The 26,329-nt window shown below is 46.3% G+C and overlaps 1 pseudogene; it reads left to right on the forward strand.

Annotated features, from left to right (window-relative positions):
- The first annotated feature begins 5,603 nt into the window (after positions 1-5,603).
- Positions 5,604-25,773, forward strand: LOC136544164 (lysM domain-containing GPI-anchored protein LYP4-like; annotated as a pseudogene).
- The last annotated feature ends 556 nt before the right edge of the window (positions 25,774-26,329 follow it).

The raw sequence follows: 26,329 nt of genomic DNA on the forward strand, positions 1-26,329 counted from the left end.
GCTGAGAAGAGGCGGCTGGTGTCCTCAAAGAGGTTGAAGACGTGCCACCCGACCGCGCGGGGAGTGGTGGTTCCTCATAAAGAGTGTCCATGTAGCTCAACTTCTGAGCTAGCTTCCTGCAGCTCTTCTTCACCTTCTGCATAAATAGACGTTAAAGTTAGTTCATTAGCCAAACGCATATACAATAAAAAAAATATTTTCGAAACGAACAAGTTTATGTTTACCTCCACAAAAGCCGCGAGAACGCCTGGCCCCTGCCCTCTAGACTCGTTAAGCCGAAACGCTGCTTCGTTGGACAGCCTTGCCAATTGTGTCGCCTGGGTACAGAAACGCGGTTGGATAGTTTTAGTACACATACTTAATACCAAAAGAATAACAAATTATACCATTCAAGTATCTTACCATGTATCTTTGAAGCGGGGCTCTCTGTAGCTGTGTGTCCTCCCTAGTGGTGATATCGTACACAGCTTCGATGACATCTTCCTCCGAGTCCTCGTCAATCGCCACGTCAGTGTATGGAGGCTTGATATGTGTCCTCGTAGACCTATGAAGCCACCGCAGGTACTCATCGAAGGTGTGCTGGTCGTGTGGAGGACCCGCAAGGACCGCATGTGGTACCCTGGTCTGCCACAAATGGATGTACGAGCTGTGTGTCACGCGCCAATCCTTGGTCTTGTACCTCTTCCTACGGTCAAACCTGCAACAAAATGATATTAGTTGTAACAAACACACCTCTAAATTATAGCATTGTTATTAATCGATAACGCACCCGTGCAATACTTGATCGGTGGAGTAAAGCGGTGGTGGGCAGCCTGTCATTCTTCCAAACTGTCTACAGACCTGAATGGGCAAGTGAATCTCGACCACATGGAAGAAAATAAGAGGGACGTCGTAGCGATACTCGTGTGACTCGTCCCTAGTGATAGGACTCAGATAGTCTTGGAGCTCCGGAGAATACCAAGGACACCAAAATACCTGAAATTTCGTAATTGTGTTAGGTTGTGATATAGTGTACATCGAAGAAGACACTGATACAATAGTATAGAGAGCGTAACCTGGTGCTGTGTCAGGACGTTGAGACCATTCGTATACTCCCTGTACTTGCGCTACGCATTCCCTCTAATTAACTATGCTTCCGTCCAGATATACAGAGTTGTATGGAGTGTATCATGCCCGTTCCATTGCTGCATTGAACACGATAATAAATTAGCAACAAATAATCTCATCATATCTAACTGCCTGGAAGAATATAATGAACCGAAGTACTTACCGGTAAACCATTATTAAGGGGCCTTCCAACGGGCAATCGTTCCCAACACCAAACCTGGAGTAGGTAGGAGCAACCTCCAAGGTTCGCATGTCCTGAGGTACGACGGCAGGCAACGCATAGCTATCGATACATCCATGCCAGGACTGCGTCTATACCCCGCTATGTTCTCCCACGGCTGACGAAGTATGTCAAGGAAGATCCAGCTGATAGTGTTGCCCGAGGCGTCTGGGAAGAGGAAAGCACCAAGAAAGTGCCAGAGCCACACTCGAGCGAACCTGTTGATCTGTGCCTCCTCAGCTTGTGGGTTCAAGTACTCAAAGCGCTCTGTGATCCAGGACGACAAAACACGAGAACTTTTCCTGTAATTGATCAACGAAAATGAGACCCGATGCCAGCTGTAAAGCAATGCAAGTATTAAGTAGGCTTGAATTACTCACTTATTTTTCTTGGAAGCATCGTCGTCCGGTGGAAGAAAACCAGTAAACTGAGCCACCAGCTCCCTCCAGTGACCGTTGTCAACTATCCCTGTCACTGGAAGTCCCCCCAACCGAAGGCCTAAAATAGCCTTGACGTCCTGCAACGTCAAGGTCATCTCGTCACACGGTAGGTGGAACGTGTGGGTCTCAGGCCTCCATCTATTATAAGAATAGAACGACTGTTAGTTGCCTCCAATTTGTTACAAGAAAGTTTAAGTACAAAGAATGCACTTGTATCTGTCCACAGCTGCAGTAAGTAGTGCTGGATCAAGGGGCAGAAGACCGTGGTTGACAACACGGGTAAGCTCGAGAAAGCCGGCACGCCGTATGTACGGCGTATAACGCTCGTCCCACTGATGCGCCCTGGTGTGAGTGTGGGGCCTCAAAGGAAGCAAGGACACCTCTGCGTCGTTGTCACTCAAGATGTGTGCTCGGTGCTGGTCGTCGTACTCCACCTCCAGAATGGGGTACAACGGGTGCTGCGTGGGAGGGGCCATCTTGTTACAAATTGATAAACAAAGCGTTAGAGTATTCAAATTAACAAAATTCAAGTTAACATTAGTAAGTTCACAAACAAATTCACTAACCTAACTAGCCTAAATCTCTAAACCCAAAATCCTAACTATACTAGATAATAAATACATAATCAATCCATATAAAACTTTGGTTCTAAAATTACAAGTAATCTCTCCGTCTCAAAATAAATACACATCTTGCTTCTCGAGTAGTCAAATATGTTTAACTTTGATCAAAACTAGATAAACGGTATCAATATTTCTATCTCCTAATAAGTTTATTACGAAAGTATACTCCATGCTTAATATGATAGTACATATTATGTTTCATAAATATTAGTACGATATTATATAAATTTGGTCAAAGACACTAATAGTAGATACAAAAAATACTAACTATACTACATAATAATAAAAAAAATATAAAATCGAGAGGGAGGTACCTTAGGAGCGAGCGGTCTTGACGCGCCGACGTTCGTGGCGCGGCCAGCTAGGGCGCTGCGCGGCAGGAGTGGCCGGGCGCGTGCGGCCACAGGCAGGGCGCTGGCGGCGGCTGGCGGCGGCGTTCGGGCGTTCGGGCGGGCGGGCAGGGCAGGCATGCGTGCGGGCGACCGGGCTCGCGCGCGGGGTATATATCTGCTCCTGCCGCGCCACAGATCAGGGCGCGGCACTGCCGCGCCATGGTCGGTGGCGCGGCAGGACCCGCCACGTCAACGCCCCCCCCCGGCCGGCCCACGCCACATCAGCCCTGTGCCGCGCCATCATGCATGGCACGACACAGGCATTTGGCCGCGCCAGGGCAATAGGCGCGACCAAAAGTGTTAGTTTAAAAAAAACGACAGTGTTAAATTTAAAATTATATTAAAAAAAAGGTTAAAATTAAAAAAATTCTTTAGACGATACTCCCTCCATTTTTTATTAGATGTCGTATGAGCTTTGTCCTAAGTCAAACATTTATATATTTGACTAATTTAAAAAATTCTATATAGATTCATGTTATAATATTTATGTTTTTAGATTCACCGTGAGAAATACTTTCATAATATATAATTTATATGTTGTGAAACCATAAGATTTTTTTTAAAATATTAGTAAAAAACAGTAATGTTTGACTTAGGACAAAGCTAATTTTACATATAAACAACAACAGAGGGAGTAGAAAAGTTTTGGTGTCAATCCTCTTCACAAAAGAGACATGCAGTCCATAATTAAAATAAATATACCCAATTTTAAATGCTTATAACAGTTCAATATTATATTTTATTATAAACGGAAAATGAAAGAACTCTATGGCGGAAGACTCTAGATTTGACACGTCCAATCATCCACTGTTTGTGATCAACCTTGAGCTACAACAGAGCCTAGAACCAAAGCCGGTCCGTCTCTTTGAATTGAATAGAACCAGGGGGCAAGTTTTTCGGTGACATATATTAAAAATTTTACCTTTTTTACTACCCAAATCACCCAATAAAAAACTAGAACCCACATCAATAACGTTACATTATGTTTGTCCCCGAACTTCGACCTACTGTCAAACAGTTCGATAATAAGAATTTGACTCAACCTGATTCCAAACATAATGTGGACCGCACGTCAAAGAAGATGGGCATAATGACATCCAAAAACAAATGCCAGATCGTTTCATTTTTATCACAAAAGCAACATACTCTACGACCATTCCGGTTCCTCCTGCCTATAGTGATAATTACTTTCTTTTTAAACACCAAATGCGCATATTTATTTTGAGGTAACCTTTATGTCGTTATTGATTAGATGATGATGTATAGACTTAACCGTGAAAGATCTATTTTTATGCAAACTACAGACAAACAAATCCACACCCTCATTTAGATTAATACATGTGCTATTCTCACAACTAAGGGCTTGTTTGGTTACCCCTGCTAAAGTTTAGCTACTAAAGTGCTAAACAAACTAACTAAAAAGGGACTAAAGTAGTTTAGTCACATTGGTCACTCCAAGAGTAGCTAAAAGTAGACTAAAATGTCCAGTGAACAAGGGTTGTTCATCATTATTGCTGGTCACCTACTCTGATTTGAGCATTTATTAGAGATAATTTTGTCTTTGTTAAATTATTTTAATGGTTTTTAGTCACTTTTAGTTACTAGAACCAAACAGAGGTGACTAAAGTTTACTCATTGGTTTTATTAGCTAAATTTTAGTCATGAAAAACTAAGGGTAACTTGTTTCACATTAATGCTTGCACAGGGCCATGAAGGTGGAGGGAAACCAGAAGACCATGCGCGGGAAAGGGCCTTCACGCGCGGAAAGAGGCCACCGAGCGTGCGTGTTGGACCGATGGCGAGCGAGGCTGCCTTTCTATCTGTAGCGAGTAAATTTTCTAGGATGAAGAGTGACGACTAAATTTAGAGAGGCACCTAAAGGGTCTGTTGGAGGCGTTCTTTACTTAGTGATATCTATACTTGGCTTTAGAAAACCATTTAGCTGTTCTCTTGGAGATGATCTAATGTTGCTTGCTTTCGTCGCAAAATATTAAACACTGTTTACCGGTGATTCATATGTTTGCACTTGTTCAGTGTGAAAAAAACTGTCATTTCTTGTACTTTTTTACACTCGTTTGTTTCAAGATTATCATACAAATACACATGACATATCATCGGGAACGCTCATAGGATAGGCAGTACTGATGTGCTTGCCTGCTTGGTGGAGCTGGAATAGCCACTCATTTGAAGTTTAAACACCCCAATTTCTGAAAATAATACGATTTTTTTATCAAGTTTGTCGTAAAGAATCTCACAATTTTGGGCAAAGGCACTGATGCATTGTTGGGTTAGCATGTGCTACGTGTACAATACTACCTCTGTTTCTTAAAAAAAAAGTCGCTACGAGAATCGTGCTAGTCAAACATTCTCAACTTTAACTAGATTCATAGAAAACACATGTAACATTTATATCTCTAAATAAATTTATTATAAAAATATATTCAACGACCTATCTGATGATACTAATTATATATCATAAATATTATTATTTTTTAATATATTTAGTCAAAATTAAAAATTATTAACTTTTTAGGAGCGAGAATCGCTCGTTTTTAGAACGAATGGAGTATTACTCTACACTCCCTAGTCCGTACACTATGCTCCGGTAGTAATCCAAATCCTGCCGCACTGCATTAGACTGACAATCGCAGAGGAGCGGATCCTGCCCGAATTTTTTACAATTTGGTCTTTTTTTGAAAATTTCTCACGAATAGATCCCTGGCGGAAAGAAAGCAGAAAATGGACCCTTAGCTCGGCGCCATTGATGCTGGCGCCGAGCTAGGCGCCAGCGTCTCTGGCGCCGAGCTCCTGGGCATAGTCAATGACCTGCCAGGGGTCTCGGCGCCAGAGTGACTGGCGCCGAGCTCGGCACATAGATCTTGGCGCCGAGCTCGTAGATCTACGGCGCTGAGCTCGGAAATATCTAACGGGCCCGCGCCTTTCCTCTCTTCTTTTCCCTCTCTCGCCCTAGCCGAGCACTGCCGCCGACGCCGCCGCCACGCCCGCGCCCGCGCCCCCACCGCGCCACCGCCCCCGCCGCGCCGCGCCCGCTCCCGCCACCGTGCCCGCGTGCGCCCGTGCCCGCTCCCGCGCCGCGCCCGAGGCTGCGCCCGGGCCGCGCCGCCGCGTCTGCTCCCGCGCCCGCGCTTGTCACCGTGCCCACGCGCGCCCCGAGGCCGCCCCCTCCCCGCGTCGCGCCCCTCGCTGCGCTGTTGCCCGTGGTTGGCTGCCGCGCCGCCTCCGCCACCCTCCACCGTCGTCCTCGCCTTGCCCTCCACCGTCGGCCTTGGCCGTCGCCCGCCTTGCCGCCCTCCACCGTCGGCCTCGCCCCGCCTTGCCGCCGTCCACCGCCGGCGTGCCTCCCGCGCCCGTCGAGCCGGACTCGCCGTGCATAGCCCCGGGCATCACACGCCCACCGCGCGCCACCGCTGTCGTCTGCCGCGCCACTGCCGGCCCGGATCTTCGGCCTGACCCACGCCCATCGTCCGCCGACCCGGAAAGGTAAAAATTATAAATATGCAATATACCTACTTAGTTGACATTTGTTATTTATTAGTTAATGTGATGACTCAGGTAGTTGATTTAGTTAGTGATCTAGTGAGATATATATGTAGATAGATAGAAACATAGACACATAGGCACATAGATATAGTTAGATAGCTACTTAGATATGTAGTTACATTTTTAGTTATCTACATATGATCTAGCTATTTAGTGAGTACATTGTAAATATATACGTAGTTATTATCTTGATTACTTAGTTTGTAGTTAGAAAGTACTTGTTAGGTACTATCTATCGTCTAATTTGGACTAAAGGACATGTGTTTCGTTACGTGTTTGAATTAGATGGACAACCTAGTGACCATATATCATGGAGGCACCGTTGAAAGCGATCGCTATGGATATGTTGAGTTTCTTGACATGCAAAGCATGCCTGTGCTATTCAATGATAGGCCTTCATTTAGTGACATGGTTGCAAGGGCTCGGGAGGAGCTGCATTGTCTTGGAGATGATGGCATTACAGTTGATGGTGTACTGCACATAGGTTGTCCTCCGAACATCTTCAGGTGAATGATCTCAATTGGTTGTGCGGATCAGTGGGAGAACTATGTAAGATCAGCTATGAAGAGCTAACTGCAATGTTTGGACGTGGTTGTGCGTCGGGTGTTAGTTGATCCCATCCCTCATGGGTTTACCCCAGCAATGGATCGTCAGGCATACATCGACCCTTCCGTTCTGGAACCTTACCTGCATGTGCAGATTGCACTTACGGTTCCCGATGCTCAATCTGCCCCCAATGCGGTATTTGGAGATGGTTGTCAGACTCATTTTTCCATGGTAGATCCTCCTTATGAGATCCCTTTGACACAGAATCATCCGAGTAAGTGTCTTAACCGCATGGTTTTTGGGAGCTTACCCCGTTCCTTACATCTATTTCTTTCATTCTTTCCTCATTTCTGTAATGATGTTGTAGGAGACATTCCTGAGTATGTGGATGTGCCCCCTGTTGCTGCGCAAGTGCACTTTGGAGATGGATTCTGTGGGTCAAATAGTGTTGAAATTATGCATGATTTGGAGCCATATGAGATGGCTAGGGCTCTTGATTCTAATGATGATCGCCCTGTTGGAGAGCTGACGGAGAGTGATGTTGAGATGATGAGGCGTATCTTTCCCGACTGTCGTGATCCTAGAGTTCACGAGTTCAGCGATCTTGCTCATTCCGATCAGGCATTTGCAGAAGGATGTGATGATGAGCTCCTAGAAGCTCCTGAGGCCGGTCCTAACATGGTAATTGAGAATGGGAGGGTGTTCAATGACATCGCTGCTTTGAAGAGGTGGTTGTAGGCTTTTGCAGTGATACGAAAGAGGCCTTACAGGGTATTGCATTCATATGCGGAGCGCCATTACACAGTTGTGTGTGACAAGGAACGCTGCCCATGGAGGGTTTGTGTAAGGAAGCAACAGGTAACTAGAAAATGGAAGATCACAAAAGTTGTCGGACCACACAATTGTGCTGACCATGAACTGACACTGAGGCATCGACAGTTGACATCTACCCTCATTGCCAAGCGATTGATGAGAATTTTGCAGGGAGAACCCAATATGAAGGTGAGGACAATTATCAAGACCGTTGAAGTGTTGTATGGAGGATATGTGATAAATTATGGTAAAGCATGGAGGGCTAAGCAGCGAGCGTGGAAGATGATATATGGGGACTGGGAGGATGGGTATGAGTGGCTGCCAGTTCTTTTCAATGCAATCAAAGCGGTGAATCCAGGCATGCATTATGAGTACATCCCAAAACCTAATGCATGGAAGGATGGGAGGCAGATATTCTTCTGTGCCTTCTGGTGCTTCCCTCGGTGTGTCGAGGCCTTTAGGCACTGTCGTCCCGTCTTCTCCATTGATGGTACGTTCTTGATTGGCAAATACCAGGGCACACTTCTTATAGACATATCCTGTGATGCGAACAACAAATTGGTTCCTTTGGCATTTGCCTTGGTTGAGAAGGAGAACAATGACAGTTGGGGATGGTTCTTGAGGCTAGTCCGGATACACGTGGTTGGGCCTGGCAGGGAGGTTGGCGTCATATCTGATAGGCATTTGGGCATACTAAATGCCATGCGAGAGCAGATAGAGGGGTATGCACCGTTGCACCATCGTTGGTGTACTCGGCACCATGCCAAGAATCTACTCTGGAAGGATGGTGTTAAGGGTAACTTTGATATATTCTAGGAGGCTGCTCGACAGCTTGAGGACAGGTACTTTAAGGAAAAGTTGGAGCAGGTCAGAATCGCATCAAATGCAGAAGGTAGACAATGGCTCATAGGTTTGATGAGAGATTTGGAGAAATGGACGAGAGCTCATGATGCTGGTGGCTGGAGGTACGAGTTTCAGTGCAGCAACATAGCATAGTCATTCAATAAGTTGCTATTGGGGATACGTGGTATGCCCGTGAATGCAATCGTTCAATTCACCTTCTATAAGCTTATTGCCTGGTTCAATGATAGACACGCCCATGCATTGTAGTTGTGGAGTGATGGAGAGATATGGGCTCTGAAACCAAAGGCACACCTAGAGAAGGCAAGAGAAAGGGCTAGCACACATGAGGTTGCATGCTTTGACCACGCCACAGGGACTTATCAGGTCGAGCATAGGGGCAGTACAACGTCCGACAATGAGGTCCAAGAGTCGAGGATACATGTGGTTGTCCTCCAAGATTTCAAGTGCACTTGTGGTAAACCAAGGCAATACCACTTTGTATGTTCTCATTTGGTGGCAGCAGCTAGGCATCGCAACTATAATATCAAGAGGAGGATACCTCATGAGTTTAGTGTCGACACGCTTGTGAACACATGGAGCCCTCGCTTCGTGCCTTTCCGGGACCCTAGAGAGTGACCTCCATATGTTGGGCCGAAGTACATTGTGGATCCAGCTTACCGTTGGAACAAGCGTGGATCAAGGTAGAGGACGAGGCACAGGATGGTTATGGATCAGATACCCGGAAGAACTAGGCGTGGGAGAGGAACTCCATTTGTTACTGATCCCGAGCAGTACGAGTGCGGCAAGTGCGGTAGACTTGGCCACAACTCACGAAGTTGCCGTTGGTAGATTAGTGAGGTAGGACTATTGGTTTATATTATTATTTTATATTTATCATATTCATATATTTAATTATGCATGTCTCAATTTATGCTTGTATTTGTGTCAATTACTTATACATTTCTAAGTTCATGTTTCATTGTATATTGGAATTCTAATTCATTCACTTTTTTGTAGGATGGAGCAATTCCACCTGCTCGACTCGACGTACGAGGTGACCCACCGAGGACATCTCATAGCGCTGGGGCATGTAATAATCTATAAGTTTTATTCGTACATGTGTTCGTGAAGTAACATGAGACTATGCTTTATTCGATGCAGGACCTTCTGCACCTTCATCCTAGAACCCACAGTGGGTTCTTGGACATGCGGTACGATGACAGGTACACTCCTTTCCTACAAAGAGCTGTCCTAGATGTCATCTCTTTTCAGGTTCATCGTGGGTTGCCCAAGTTCAACTCAGCGGCCATAACTGCATTGGTAGACAGGTATTAAAGTGAATCATTGCCTCCATTCATGGCCATTTGTTCATGCGATTGACTTTTTGACAAGTAATCTTGCTTTGTCTTAAATATAGGTGGCGGCCAGAGACTCACAGCTTCCACCTACCTTTTGGGGAGATGACAGTCTCGCTCTAGGACTATTAGAAGATGCTAGACCTAAGGATTCACGGCAACCCAGTCACCGGGCAGTGCAGGTCAGAGGGCTAGAGAGCACAAGTGGAGGCCTTCCTTGGGCGTGAGCTTGGCGAGCAAGGGGCTCGCACTTCTGGAGTTCCCATCTCCTGGCTACGTGAAGAGTTCGCACAGTGCCCTAAGGAGGCAGATGAGGAGACGGTTGGGTACTACTGCCGGGCGTGGATCCTACACCTTTTTGCCTACATTCTCTTTCCTGACGCCACGGGTGACAGTGCGTCCTGGATGTGGATCCACTACCTCAGTGACTGGGACCAGGCAGGTCAGTATAGCTAGGGCTCTACAGTCTTGTGTTTTCTATATCGGCAGCTGTGTGAGGGGTGTCGTCGGTCTTCGTCCAACCCATCACTTGGTGGATGCGTGTACCTGTTACAGCTGTGGATGTGGGCTCGTCTTCTAGTTGTCCGTCCAGAGGTTCTGGATCATCGTGAGTGGTTCCAAGGCCAGCCTCCAAGTCACCAACCAACGTGGGCATACCTTTGGGACCAGGTCAGGGTTCTACACACGAGGATAGACCGGGTGTACATTGAGTACATGAATGAGCTAGACACGCTGATGGCATCTAGTGTAAGTAAATTTTATTTTCCATGTTGCTTAGAAAAGGATTAGTATACCATCTAACATCTTATTTGGACATGTTGTAGGTGGAGTGGAAGCCGTATGGTGGAGAGGACGCACTTCCTTTTTAGCTGAGCAACATTTGTGGGCCCGACGATGACTTCTATAGGATGAGGTGCCCTCTAATCTGCTTCTATGCTATCGAGTTCCACCTGCCAGATAGGGTTGCACGCCAATTTGGAGTGAGACAGCTTTGGCCTACGGCTCTGTTCTCGACTGGCGTTGACTTACACAAGTAAGCGTTTTGATATTTCAAATGTCTCATGATGATGGTCCATTTCTATTAATATGGTGACACATACATGGATTCATGTAACGATGACATACGTGCAGGTTGGATCATCAGAGGAACAAGAAGATTTTTGACTAGGAGAGGCACCACCAGTCCTTCATTGAGGAATGGGAGGAGATGCATGACAACAATGAGCCACACACGAACCGTGAGTTTAGGCGGTACCAAGCTTGGTACTAGCATGCGACATGGTGTAGGCTGAGGCTACAGTGGACCAAAGCTGACTACGCCGACATCGAGTCCTCTGACGATAAAGACACGGCGTACGACCAGTCGACTCGTGCAGGAAGGTAGGTGGAGGCAGGACCGATCTTGGATAGAGTGGTAAGCCAATTGCCTTATTTTTGTATGTTAAGTTGCATAACAATACATTAGGCGTTCTTGGACCGACATTAGGAGTTATCTATTGTAGTTAGTGCAACCTTCGAGCCGTATAACCCTTATAATACGTTAGATTCTTGTACAAAAGAAAACAAAACATATTGCTATCTGTTTAGAAGTATTATTATTGAGAACTTTGTTGTAGGGCAATACACTCAAATGCTCAGTTGAAGAGATCGAGCGCGTTCGACCGAGAGTCAATGATGACTACATACTTGGCTTCCTGGATGTAAGATTAAAAATATTCTTTCAAACATATCATTAATACATTATATTCTTTCAGTTAACATAGTTTTGTACAACAGAGGCTGTCACGTCGTCTACGTCGTGCGGCTGGTCATTGTGGTTGCAGGACAGACACGATGCAAGACATATGTGTTCCTTCCGTAGGAAGAGGAGGCTTGGGTTCCCCTAGTCAAGCATCTATAGGGGACGGGGATGAGGACGAGGAAGACGACGATGACAACGTGGACAAGAGGCACGAGGAGCTTGGCCCCTCTCAGCTCCATGACGCTCCCTCGACTCATCCTACACCACCTCTAGGCACTAGGCGACGTTGTCCGTGTGACCCTTACACTCCAGGTACGAGCGCTCTCGGTCACAAGGGTAAGGGCAAGAGTAGGAGGCAGTGAGGGATGTGGTAGTTGTTAGTATGCACTATTATGAATTTTGTATTTACTTTTCTGTAACTATTTGAGACTATAAGGACATTGTGGACTATTTGGACTTTGCATGACATATTATGTTGGTTGTGATGTTTGTTGTGGTTGCATTATGCTCCTTGGATGATTAAATGTTTGGAATATATATTGATGTCTATGTTTGTAATTGTGGATGCTCCTAAAACAAGGCAAACTCTTGTGAATTTTCCCGTGAAACATTAATCATACTACACTTCTACAAAGGCACAAATGTAGTACACAGATTAACTATAAATTTATTAGAACGTGTATAATCCAAACATATCGTACATACGCTTTGTAGATGAATCTAGGGTTACCAAGCAACAGTGAACGAATCTATGCTTTTCAGACAATAAACATAGACTTTTTAGATACAAGGACAACATCGAATTATCACATCACTGATATAGTACTGGCATGCAAGGAAGCACAACTCCACTCTATCTCCACCATCCATCTTATTATTGTTTGATCCAAGGGCTTAGGTGAAGAGGCACATGGATCGCTGACATGGCACACTGAGATGCCTCCATTCCTCCTCTCAACCTATAAATAACCACTCACACACACAACAAGGAAGAAGAACACTCCTCAGCATTTGCTTTCATTGTAGTACCAATGTCTGAAGGGTCATCCAGAGGGAGAGGAAAGGGGAAGGGGACTACCTAGGGGTGGGAGGGTCCTCTTGGTCCCGATTTCTTTGAGGAAGCTCTTTATGAGAGGTTCCTAGTTGAGAGCAAAAGTGATTTCACCAAAGAGGCACCACTGAGAGGATATGATGAAAGGAAAGAAGAGTGGCCAAAATGCATGCATGGTGAGGACTGCCTAGTGTAGATGTTTACCGAGGGAATAGATGGAGGTCGTCGTTTCTTTAAAGGCCCGTGAGCATGGGTAATTGCTATTACTATTTGTTTCTTCAATATGTTTGTCTTGTATATAACTTACACGACATACTTATTGTAGTCTTCCTTGGCTGAAGAAAACTGTGGGTTTAGTAGGTGGGTCGATCCTCGACCTATTTATCCACATGTGGAGTGAGTACATCTACTACCTACAGGACTGCATCTTCAATCTAGAAAGGGAAGTTAGCAGCGGTTACAAGGACGACGAATAGGACAACAACAACAATGGTGCCGATTCACAAGAGGCACTCTGCAATGATCCATATTGCACCTACCCTAACCACAAGAACAAGGGGCCTCCCCCGTCACCCCTGCCACCACCACCACCACCAACAACGGGAGGCTACTATGGAGAAGGTGCAACACAATTTGCTATGTGGCCACACTACTAGGATGACTTTATCTTTTTCACATGTACCCAGGTTTAATTACCTAAGGCATGTTAGGTTTAATTACCTAAGGCATGGTTTAATTACCTAAGGCATGTTAGGTTTAGTCGAAGGAAACTCTGTACCCAGGTTCGGTACATGTAGTCACATGCCATTTGATGTGTTTCGTGTGTTGATTTATATAATGCCGTACGTCGTTAGGTTTTTTTGCAGCACGTGTTCACATTTCAATACGTCCGTATCATTAAGCGGAATATTAAGACCATAGATAATGAAAACAACCATATAATGAAAAGTTCAATACTATGCCACATTACCCAACATATTAATACTACAACTACGTGCCGATAGTAGACATAGGGGTAAATACACTTCCAAATCCTCAGTCTGAAATGTACTGAGTAAGCAACTCATCATCCGAGTACCAGTCCTCTACTACAACCCTGTTGCTTTGGCTAGGCTCAACTACGTTGCTCTAACCTGCCTATCGCTTGTAGTAAGCGGCATCCGCTTCATCTGCGGCCGCTGTGGCCTGAGTGAAGAACGCGTCGTCATCCTCCTCCGCCTGTAAGCCCGCCTCTGCTAGAGCAATGAGCTCGCTCAGTCTGCCAGTGTCATCCTCAGCCGCCTGCGCCTGCATGCCCGCCTCTGCTAGAGCGATAAGCTCGCTAAGTCTGCTAGTGTCATCCTCAGCCTCCTACGCCTGCATGCCCGCCTCTACTAGAGCAATGAGCTCACTTAGTCTGGCAGTGTCGTCCTCATCCTTGTCTCCCTCATCAGACAACACAATCGGTGATTAAACGGTGCGACCAGCTCATGATCTATGGTCATCTAACTTCTTCTCCTCATACCTTGCACGAGCCACCTCTACGGCATGTTCCCCGCTGCAACCAATCCCTTCATGTATAAAATGCAATCAGTTAGCAACGTGATTATATTACATTTAAAACCAGGCAAAAAAAGGTTTTTAAGCACTCACTAGCACATAATGAAGCAACATGCTCGTTCAAGACCTGCATCTATACTCTTGTCTCCTCCCTTGCCTCATTCCTTGCCCTCTCCTCCTCTAACGTCATCCACCTCTCCAATCCCCATTTGTTAAGCCCAACATCGATCGGGTTACAAATGTTGCGCTGTCTAGCAAACTCACGCATCTTTTCTTTGTGATGTTTAACGAATAGGTTGACGTAGTCAGGTCCATATCCCCTCTTCTGTGCAATTAGTTGCCTCTTCTTCAGTTCATCCAAGAACTTAGCTTGACCATCATAACATTCCCAACTGCATTTCCTAGTGCTCTGTTCAAAAGAAATATTATATCATATATGTCTTAGCAAAACAAACAAAATACGATTTCATGTTTACCAGAAAAATAACAAACCTCAACATACTCAATCATATGGCCGCAATAATGGCCTATTCCAAGCTCCGAAGGGATTAGGCCATAGTTGGATTTTACAGCACATTCGCACATGACAGGAGATGCTTTGTAGATTACACTTTCTTTCTTCTTTTCCTTAACCCTCCGCGGTTCTTTCGGCCATTGGTTCTTAGGACCATACAACCACTCCTTGAAATGACACTTTGCCATTGAAAGCACCTAAATAATGAGGCATTAGTATATGAACACATATAGCTCAAGATTTCAACACATACACTTTGCACTTACTTCATGCTTGTTTAGACATACAAACTCTAACGTATTCTCAGGGTTTATCACAGCTCGATCTTCGCAATCGCATAGAGGAGGTTCCTCGAGTCATCTAACTACAGCTAGGTGCTTCTCCTTAGCTGTCATTGGTGAAGGGTTAGGGAGGTGGAACCCACCGCTTGAAGTGCTCACGTGGATGTCTCCCTCTAAACCAATCGTCAAAAAAGAGGTACCTAGGATCAAACTTGTCTGCACCATCTATCCACTAAAAGAAAAAGCACCTCTCATGGTCCTACACAATGAGATTCCAACAAAATATTAGTAGCATACTTACACAAATAAAGAAAAAGGATAGTGCAAACAATTTCTTACATTAAACCGACTACATGTGTAGAAGCAACGCGCCGCTGTGTCCAGATGTTTCGATTGAAAAACATGGGCTGGGAAACCACAGTCACAGTTAGGGATAGGGAGGTCAGGAGGGACAGGGGCATTTTTGCTAGACGCATCGGGGTATAATTCTCGAGGACGACCCCGTTTTCACCAAAACTCCTCCCGAAATATTTTTTACATCTAACAAAATGGATGTAATTTAACAAACATAAATCAAAACATCACAAATAAATATCAATGCGAACCATAACTACAATACAACTAATTTCATTCTAAGAACCGAAAGCAGTTAACATTAAACCCTAAACCTAGGATTTCTCATTTGATCCACAATAATGAACCCATAACATAACTACATGCTCCTAGGTTTGCTAGCTTTTTCCATGCCTTGGAATCAACCTATGGTTGTATAATACATATATTGAGGGATACAATGAAACCCTAAGTGATGATGATTCTTAGGTTCAAAAATTCGACTAATATATATCGAATCGATACGAAAAAAAACAAGGAGGGGAGCGAGAATACCTTGCTCTCGAAGATCTAAGGATCAAATCAAGGTTTTCAAGGTCCAATATGATGATTCGTGAGGTAGGGTGAAGTGGAGAGAGAAAAACCCAAGAGGGAGGAGAAAGAAGAGGAAGAATGCTCGGGCAAGAAGGTTGGGCCCAGGTTAAATGTAGGGAGCCCGGCGTCAGTCACTATGGCGCCGAGCTCAGCGTAAAGATCTACGGCACCGAGCTTGGCCCCAAGATCTACGGCGCCGAGCTCGGCGCCAGTAACTCTGGCATCAAGCCCCCTGGTAGGTCATCGATCGTGCCTAGGAGCTCAGTGCTAGAGACGCTGGCGCCTAGCTTGGCGCCAGCATCAATGGCGCCGAGCTAAGGGTCTATTTCCTGAATTCTTTCCGCTAGGGGTCTATTTGTGAGAAACTTTCAAAAAAAGGGCTAAATTGTAAAAAAATTTAGGGATCCTGTGCGGACACACCAAACCCCGGCCAAGAAGCCAAGATCTAAAGCCCGCACGCATTCCCAGCATCCACCACACAGGAGCTCGCGCACGGTCTCCAGCTTCGCTCTCCACTCTGGCCACCCACCGCCCGACGGATCATCGATCAGCCCGGAGGCAGCACCAGCGTCCGTCCAGTCGCCACTCACTGATTCAGGCGACCCGCACCCGACATCCGTCGTTATGTGGGCAGCAAAGATCTAGCCGGTACTTGTTGTTGAATAGTATCATAAATCTAGAACGTTTACTAGAGCAGTAACAGTAGGTAGAACGAGAGAAAGGGAGAGGTAAAAGATGGACGTGTCAAACCTGACACCGCAATGGAGGAAGATCCACTCGCGTCTGCTATGGAGTCGATGTCTGCGCTAGGGCAGCGACGATCGATGAAGACGGCGTCGGTGATGCATGGTGGCGACCGGCGGTGAGCGCGGTGGCGACCGGTGACAACGTAGCTGGTGGCTTTCTGTCACTGGCTGTGCGCCCTCTAGATCGGATTAGGGTTTGTCGGTGGGGAGCTCGGCTCAGGTGAACTTCGTGCCTTGAGCCGCCGGCCCCCAACTCTATTTATTGCGCAGTGTGACAGGAGCCCTCCAGCCATAGTGGGTTGGGCGCCCCCGATCAGGGCACGCATCAAAGGCCCAACTGGGTCGTTGGGCCTAGTTTGGGATTGAGATCAGTCTAAAAATCTCCCCCTTAATCTTCTACCATCATTCAATTTCATATCATTTACTTTTGTTCATTCCATTACAAATTAGCGCGTAGAGCATGTTCCATCGTCACGGTCAATTGCCGATAGATTTAACAGCTACAACACATCACTCTGTTATAAAATATATACTTAACTTTGGGCCTTCTTTTATTCAGGAATTATAGGCTTTCCCTTAAACCCATGCCAGCTACATGTTCTCTAAATACGTTGGGTGGTAAGCCTTTTGTAAGCGGATCCGCGAGCATCTTTTCGGTACTTATATGCTCAAGACTTATGACATGATCCTGGACTTTATCTTTCACAACGTAATACTTTATGTCAATATGTTTGGTAGCACCACTTGACTTATTATTGTGAGCATACTGTACTGCTGGATTATTATCGTAGTATAACTTAAGTGGTCTATAGATGTCATCAACCACCTTCAAACCGGGTATGAACTTCTTTAGCTAGTTCACCTGCCCCGTTGCCTCATAACACGCTACAAACTCGGTATACATTGTGGACGATGTAGTGACAGTTTGCTTTGAGCTTTTCCATGAAATAGCTCCCCCTGCGAGAGTGAATACATATCCAGACGTGGATTTTCTATCATCTTCCGCATAATCAGAATATGAATATCCCACTATATGGAGTGAATCAGATCTTCAATACGTCATCATGAGGCCTTTTGTTTCTTGCTAATAACGCAAGATTTTCCTTACTAATTTCCAGTGTTCTATTCTAGGATTACTCTGGAATCTGCCAAGTAACCCGGTAACAAATGCTAAGTCAGGGCGCGTACATACTTGAGCATATTGCAAGCTTCCGACAGCTGAAGCATATGGAACCGCTTTTATTTGATCGATCTCATATTGGTTCCTGGGGCATTGAAAATCCCTATATCTGTCGACCTTGACTATAGGAGCAGGTGAGAGACTACATTTGTGCATGCTGAATTTCTTTAAGATTCTTTCTATGTATGCCTTTTGTGACAGTCCTAATACCCCTTTACTTCTATCTCGGTGAATCTCGATCCCTAGAACGAACGAGGCTTTACCAAGATCTTTCATATCAAATTTTGAGGACAAAAACTTCTTTGTCTCAAGTAGTAGACTGACATCACTACTAGCAAGTAAGATGTCATCCACATACAGGACAAGGAAGATAAACTTCCCATTCTTAAACTTTGCATAGACACAATTGTCCTCAACATTCTCTTTAAACCCAAAATTTCTTATTATCTGATCAAACTTCAAGTACCACTGTCTTGAAGCTTGTTTTAATCCATAAATGGATTTCTTTAGGCAGCATCCCATTCGTTCTTTTTCTTACATGACAAAACCTTTCGGTTGTGCCATGTAAACATTTTCCTCCAAGTCTCTATTGAGAAATGTCGTCTTTACATCCATCTGATGTAATTCTAAATCGTAATGTGCCACTAATGCCATTATGATTTTGAAGGAGTCTTTACATGAGACTGGAGAAAATATATCATTGTAATCAATCCTTTCTCTTTGCGTAAAGCCTTTTGCCACAAGTCGCACTTTATATCTCTCTATATTCCCTTGAGAGTCAAATTTTATTTTGTAGACCCATTTACAGCCTACTATTTTGGCTCCTTTAGGAATTATTTCCAAGTCCCAAACTTTATTGGTATTTATAGATTTCATTTCATCTTCCATGGCCTCAAGCCACTTTGATGAATGATCACTTCTCATGGCTTCTTCAAATGAGATGGGATCATCCTCCATTTGAAATTCCTCAGTATTGTATACTTCATAGTCAGCAGAAATAGCTGATCTTCTAACTCTTTGAGACCTTCGAGAGGCCTCCACATTTGGCACATCTTCTGTTTGAGGCTGTTGCTGCTCCCCCTCATGTGTGGCAATAGGTTCTACAGGATCCTGAAGAACAGGTTCCTCATCGTCATTCATTGTTGCCACAGGCGGAATAACAACAGGTGCTGGCACCACAGTATCTTGCACTGTTGGTGTAACGACGACAGGTAGTGAGAAAAATGGCTCATGAATTATTGGAGTGGGCGCATACACCCGCTTCTCTTCAAGGTCAATTTCTCGAGCTACCATGCTCTCCCTCATCATTTCATCCTCAAGGAAGACAACGTGTCTTGTTTCCACAAATTTTGTATGTCTGTCTGGACAGTAGAAATAAAAACCTTTTGACTTTTCTAGGTAGTCAATGAAATGGCAACATACTATTTTGGGATCTAGCTTTCCCATGTTTGGGTTAAATACTTTAGCCTCAGCAGGACTCCCTCACACACGTAAGTGGTTTAGTGAAGGTACTCTTCCTGTCCACAACTCATACGGTGTTTTGGGCTCCGATTTACTTGGTACTCTATTGAAAATATGAATGGCGGTTTTTAACGCCTCCATCCATAGGCTCAACGGTAAGGTGGAGTAACTTATCATACTGCGCACCATATCCATCAGGGTACGATTGCGTCTTTCAGCTACTCCATTCTACTGAGGTTCGCCCGGTGTAGAATACTGGGCTACTATGTCATTCTCCTGTAAGAACCTTGCAAAAAGTCTAAGAACTTGGCCATATGGGGTATGCCGACCGTAGTACTCCCCCCATGGTCGGACCTGACTATCTTAATCTTTAAATTGTGTTGGTTTTCAACTTCTGCCTTAAATATCTTAAATTTATCCAATGCTTCTATTCTTTCTTTTATTGGATAAATATAGCCATAACGGGAGTAATCATCTGTGAATGTTATGAACGAATCATAACCATCCACACTCTTTACAAGAAACGGACCACAGATGTCTGTGTGAATAATCTGTAAAATTCCTATGCTTCGTTTGACATCTTTCTTAATTTTCTTTACATACTTTCCTTTTATGCATTCTTTGCATTGTTCTAAATATGAGAGCTCTAATGTAGGAAGAATATCATTCTTAACTAGTCTTTCTATTGCCCCCCCTCGAAATATGGCCTAAACGACAGTGACATAATTTCGACAACGCATCATGAGCTCTCTTTCGTTTTCTGTTTACATCCACAGACGAGGATACATTCTCATTGTCGCACACAATATTCCCATCATCGCATATAACATTCACATCATCACGTAGTGATAACAAATAAAGCTCATTTTGTAAGATAGCAAGACCAACACATGCATTATTAAATGTTATCTTACATTTGCCATTTCCAAAATAATAATCATATCCATCATTGTCCAAGTATGAAACAATAATCAAGTTTCTCTATAGAGAGGGAACATATAGTACATCTCTAAGTAAAAGTGTGAAACCATCAGCAAGCTCTAGAGAAAGATCGCCAACGGCTTCAACATATGCTCGGACTCCATTTGCATCTTTAACGTGTCTTTCGCTTCTTTGCGTAGTTCTTGTCGAACGGAATCCCTGTAAAGAATTAGCAACATGAACAGTTTCACCTGAGCCAATCCACCAATTAGATTTCGAATACTGTACATACAGGGATTCATTTATGAACGTAATAATATTCTCACCTTTTTTTTGATATGATCATCTTTAAGTAATCAGGACAATCTTTCTTATAATGTCCCGTCTTCTTACAATAGAGACACTAGTCTTTCTCTACTATGAACTTGTTCTACTGAGGCTGATGCAGCATGGGACCCTTTCCCTTTGACTTTGAGGAGGAGTTAGCATTAGTATTATTTTTCTTGTTGTCTTTAAGATAACTGATAGTGCCACCATTGTCAGCTTTCATTCTCTCCTCCTCTTGCACACACATATCCATGAGTCTCTCCATGTCCCACTTCTCAGGTTGTATGTTGTAGTTGACAACAAAAGTGCCAAACTCTTTTGGCAAGGAAGCAAAAATCAGATGGATAAGGAACTCTTCCTTGAGAGCCAGATCCATTGGTTTTAGCTTGGATGCCAAATTGCTCATCCTTAGTATGTGCTATCTTATGTCACCATTACCAGAGTACCTATCTGTCACCAGCTGCTTTATCAGCTGGGTAGCATATGTCTTTGAAGAGCCAGTGAACTGACTCTTTATTCTATCAAGGTACTCGGTGACCATGTCACACTCTGGGATTGAGCCTACAACTGCAGGCTCAATCGTGTTCTTTATCACAGCCAAACATTTCTTATTGGCAGTGATCCACTTCCTATGCTCAAAGTCATAGGACATCTTTTGGGATGCAAAATCCCTCTCTCTGGTTGCCCAAGCAGCATCAGCCTCGTTTGTCTCCCTCACCGGTGCCACAGTTTCTGTGGGACACGATGAGGTGACTACCCAGTCCACCTCAGCCAAGATGAAGGCCAGATCAATCTTTTTCTTTCACTCCGTATAGTTATCACCTTTGAGAGTGAGGATCTCTTTGATACAACCCATTAAGTTGTATCCGCCTGAAAACATAATTCATATTGAGTGAGAACATAAATAATAACAATAACAATTGCATGTCTTAGTTCCAACGTTGGTCAAAATTAAAACATACAATTGTCCTCTACACTAATTCTACATCATCGTTGGGCAGAAATAAAATTAATGCATGGCAAAACATCATAATAATATTATAATATTGCCATTAATCAACGTTGGTCAGAATAATAATAATATTATAATCAATTAAAAATATATCCATTTTCAAAATTAAATTCTCCCATTGGTTCGAATTTAATAATGAAAATAACATCTTTAAATACGCAGCGGAAAATTAATTCAATTTAATGAACTTTGCCCACAGGACAAATCTCTTTTCTATTTTCTTTAAGCCATTAATCAATTTCTAGGAAATAAAACTTTTACTGGAAAAAAAACGAAAAATGACTCAAATTCATATTGTTCCTTCGCCCGGCCGGCAAAACGGCCCAACCCACTTCTCTGCGCGCGCGTTGCCCGCACCCAGGCCGCAACCTGGGCCTACGCCGGCAAAGCCGCGCGGCGCGCTCGCCCACCTGGGCCGCGAGTCGGCCTGATCGATCTCGACCGCTTGTCTGCATCAGACGATTGCGCCCGCGTGTCGGTCGAACAAAAACGCCGCCACGGCCGTCTGACCCGAAACCCTAGCTCATTCGTCTCCTTTCTTTCTATCTCTCAGTCACTCTCCTTCCTCAGCGTAGGCAACAACAACCGAGCGATGAGCGCAAGCGAGAGCAAGCAGACGACTCGGCCCCCTCGCTGGCCCCCTCGCCGGCGAGCGCGCTCCCCAGCAGGTGAGCGCGCCGCCTTTAAGCGGCCTGGCTACGGCGCTCCTTTGGCCAGAGCCCGGCGAGCAGCGCCCCCGGCTCGGCCTTCTTTTCCCCACGCGCCGACGAGGCAATAGCACTGTGCAACGGCGAGGTAGGCCTCCCCTTCTCCTTCTTCCTCTTCGGATTTGCTTCTATGTTTGTGTTCTCAGATTCAACCGATTGCGGATGGGGTCAAAAATTAGGGTTAGGGTTTTAGATTGGGCACTGTTCTTCTTCCCCAGTTGATTCCGGGTTTAGGGTTCGGTTTAGACTTGAAGCCGAGCCCTCCTTCTTTTCTTTCTTTCACCCAATTAGGGTTAGGGTTAGGAAAAACCCTAGTCAGATCAGATCCGAATGGATCTAATTTGATTCTTTTCTTTTCTAGTCCAATTCTAGACCATGCCGTGATCTACACCTAGCAAAACGGCTCTGATACCATTGTTAAAACTTATAGGATCACTAGAAGCATAGATCTAGCCGGGTACTTACTGTTGAATAGTATCATAAATCCTAGAACGTCTACTAGATTAGTAACCGTAGGTAGAACGAGAGAAAAGGAGAGGTAAAAGATGGACGTGTCAAACCTAACACCGTAGTGGAGAAAAATCCACTCGCGTCCGCCATGGAGTCGATGTTTGCACTAGGGTAGCGACGGTCGGTGAAGACGGCGTCGGTGATGCGCGATGGCGACCGATCGTAAAGGCAGTGGAGTTCGGTGGCGGCGCAGCTAGTGGCTTCCCGTCACTGGCTGCGCGCCCTCTAGATCGGATTAGGGTTTGTCGGTGGAGAGCTCGGCTTAGACGAACCTCGTGACTTGAGCCGCCGGCCCCACCTCTATTTATTATGCAGTGTGACAGAGGCCCTCCAGCCATAGTGGGCTGGGCGCCCCCGATCAGAGCGCGAATCAAAGGCCCAACTAGGCCGTTGGGCCCAGTTTAGAATTGAGATCAATCTAACACCGGCGTCCCTACGACTACTACCCCACCTCCTCCTTCTTATCCTGCTGCTGCTGTCCGCCGTGCCCAATGCAGTGTCCATGTCAACGCTCGAGTCCTGCGCCTCCTCCACTGCCTGCTTGGCGCTACTCTCCTACACGCTCTACGTGGACCTGAAGCTGGCCGAGCCGGCGGCGCAGTTCGCCGCGGCCCCGCTCGCCATCCTGGCCGCCAACGCCATCGACTTCGCGGTCCCGGACCCTGCCGACCGCATCCTCCCGGCGGGTCCCCCGCTGCGCGTGCCGGTGCCCTACGCCTGCTCCGACGGCATCCGCAAGGCCACCTCCGTCCGGTACGTGGCCCAGGCCGGGGACACGCTGGCGGCCGTCGCCGCCTCCGTCTACAGCGGACTCACCACGCCCGACTGGATCCGCGACTCCAACGGCATGCCCTCAACGCCGCCCTCGACGCCGGGACCACGCTGTTCGTGCCGCTGCACTGCGCCTGCTTCGGCGGCGTCTACAGCGGCGCCCCCACGGTGTACCCGACGTACGTGGTGGCGGAGGGCGACACCGTGCCGGCCATCGCGCGGAGGTTCCGCACCACGGGCAACGACCTCATGAGCGTCAACGACATGGCCACCACCGACGTCGCCGCCGGGGACATCATCATCGTGCCGCTGCCAGGTGAGCTTTCTTCGATCTGTTTTTTTTTTTGGCATTGCTGGCCTGGACCGTTGCTCAGCCTGAGATGTACCCTGCAGAGTCACTCTCGCTCGCGTGCGTGGTCGGCTGGTTAGATCGGACGCTTGCCGACAAATTTGGTTCGTAAAAATTGCTCGCGTAGCAGTGGAGCCAGTACTACCAGTAGCTGTCTAGCTGATCACTTACTACCTGAAGTAGCAAGCAGAATTCACGCCGTTGTCGCAGGTTTTTGCACTTGAAGTGTCGCTTGATCGCGTAACATTTCTGCACTACTCCTTTGTCAAAAAAAAAAAAAAAGAGAGAGTCATTCTCGCTTTCTAAAAAGTCAGCACGATCCTGTATGGACTTTATTTTTGAGACGGATGGAGTAGTTCAGTAAAAGCCAGTCTGGCCGTGCAGTTTGTATATTTGGCAAGGGTCCGTGAGTGTTTTTCTTTGCACGTGAAAAGGGGATGGAAAGGTGTGAAGCATGCAGCACGAGTACACGGCGCAAGAATGTGCCTAGTACCGCTGCGCCAAAAGTGTTGAGTTGGTGCTCTGTTTGGAGCACTGCAAATATTGTCCAGTAGCAACATACTAGTGCGCTTCATGTGTGTGCCGTGTGCGGCTGCCAGTTTTATATGGTGGAGTCTTTGTGTGGAAGAAAGGCACAAAGGTTATTCTCCCCAGATATGGATAATCACGGACGAACAGGACAGTTACATTCCATGATTGATCACTGCATCTGTCATGTCCTCCTCGTCAAGGATTCCTCTACCGCTCCATCATCATTTCGTACTTTTACTGACACGCTCAGTGCTCTTCATCTACTATTTCAGCATGCGCCTCGTCGTTCCCCGCGTTCACGTCGGACGCCGGCCTGACCGTGGCCAACGGGACATACGCGATCACCGCCAACCGCTGCGTCCAGTGCAGCTGCGGCCCTGGCAACCTGGAGTAGGCGGCGTCTCCTTGCCTTTTTCCTGCTCTGCATCCTCAGCTGCGCCCCTGCTGTGTCGTGTTTCTGACTCTGCCGCTGCCGTTGCTCGTTGCAGCTTGTTCTGCGTGCCGGCGCCGCTGGCGGACTCGACGTGCTCCAGCATGCAGTGCAGCAACAGCAGCATGATGCTCGGCAACTTCACCCTCCAGATGACCAGCGCCGGTTGCAGCGTCACCTCCTGCAGCTACGGCGGATACGTCAACGGCACCATCCTCGCCACGTAAGCACACACAAATTCACCTCGTCTTCATGATTTGAGGCTTGAGCCTTGAGGGGAAAAAAACTTTTTCACCAACAATCTTTCCTTGCATCTTGATTCTTGCAGGTTAACCACGTCACTGAAACCCCAGTGCCCAGGTCATTCTTCTCGCCACTGTTGTTTACCCTCAACCATGGTGAATTGATCATTGGCCTACACCGTGGATAGTATAAAGCAAAATAGTGTGTACAATTGCTCATCTTTTCTTTTAAAAAAAACATTGTGTCGTTCGTGCAGGTCCGCACCAGTTCCCTCCGCTGATGCCACCGCCGATGTCGTCGTTCTTCGGGACGTACCTCGGCCCGTCAGCGACGCCGATGGCATCTGAAGGCGGCATTGGTCCGCAGATGGGAGGCATGGCGCCGATAAGCAGCCCGTCGGTGAGCTCAGGTCCTCCGATGGCAGGTTCACACGGCAGTGACCGTCTTGCACTGGTCGCCCTCTGCCTCGTCGCCAATCTGCTGTGGTAGATATGATGGGATTCTTTTGTACAGGAGCAGTCAGTTGTTTTTCTGCGCGGCGCGGCGTGTAAAATTTTGTCGTCCTTCATTCGATTTGTCGTCCATGTATTGTCGCGAACTCATGCCAATATGGAGTATTTATCTAGGAGGGTCCGCCAGGCTTCCCCCACCCCACCACCGCGCGTCCCGCGGGCCGCGGCTAGGCCGCCCCGATCGCACGAGGAGATGGACACCACAGACAAAACTAGGGAATAGGGATAGGGAGGACCGGAGGAGCCACACCACTGCAGAGCTCATCAGCCATGTTCCAGCGAGAGGGGAGGATCCGCGACGCTATGCTGACTTGCCGAGCTCGCCTGTATCTATCTACAGATACGATTCCTGCACCAAAAGCGGGCAGGTGGATAGGGCCACGTCGCCCGATAACCCTTTAACCGTAGGATCGAGTCAGCTGACCACATGAACCGTCCGATACTGGTGTTGGCGGCTCTGTCATGCACTAAACGAGGAAATCGGGCGCTCGTGAATTCGCGAACCGGCTCGGGCTACGACCTCCAGCCGGCTGGTTCATATCGTTGCTGGTTCGTGAAGAAGTATTGCTGGCTGGTTTGTACGAAAGAAAAATACTGTTCCGACTAAAAATTTACGATCATTTACGACGTGCCACGGGCATAAGAACCGGCTGTCTCCAACCACGGAGGCCGCCGT

Source organism: Miscanthus floridulus, chromosome 3, assembly GCF_019320115.1.
Source record: "Miscanthus floridulus cultivar M001 chromosome 3, ASM1932011v1, whole genome shotgun sequence".
NCBI classification, from domain to species: Eukaryota; Viridiplantae; Streptophyta; class Magnoliopsida; order Poales; family Poaceae; genus Miscanthus; species Miscanthus floridulus.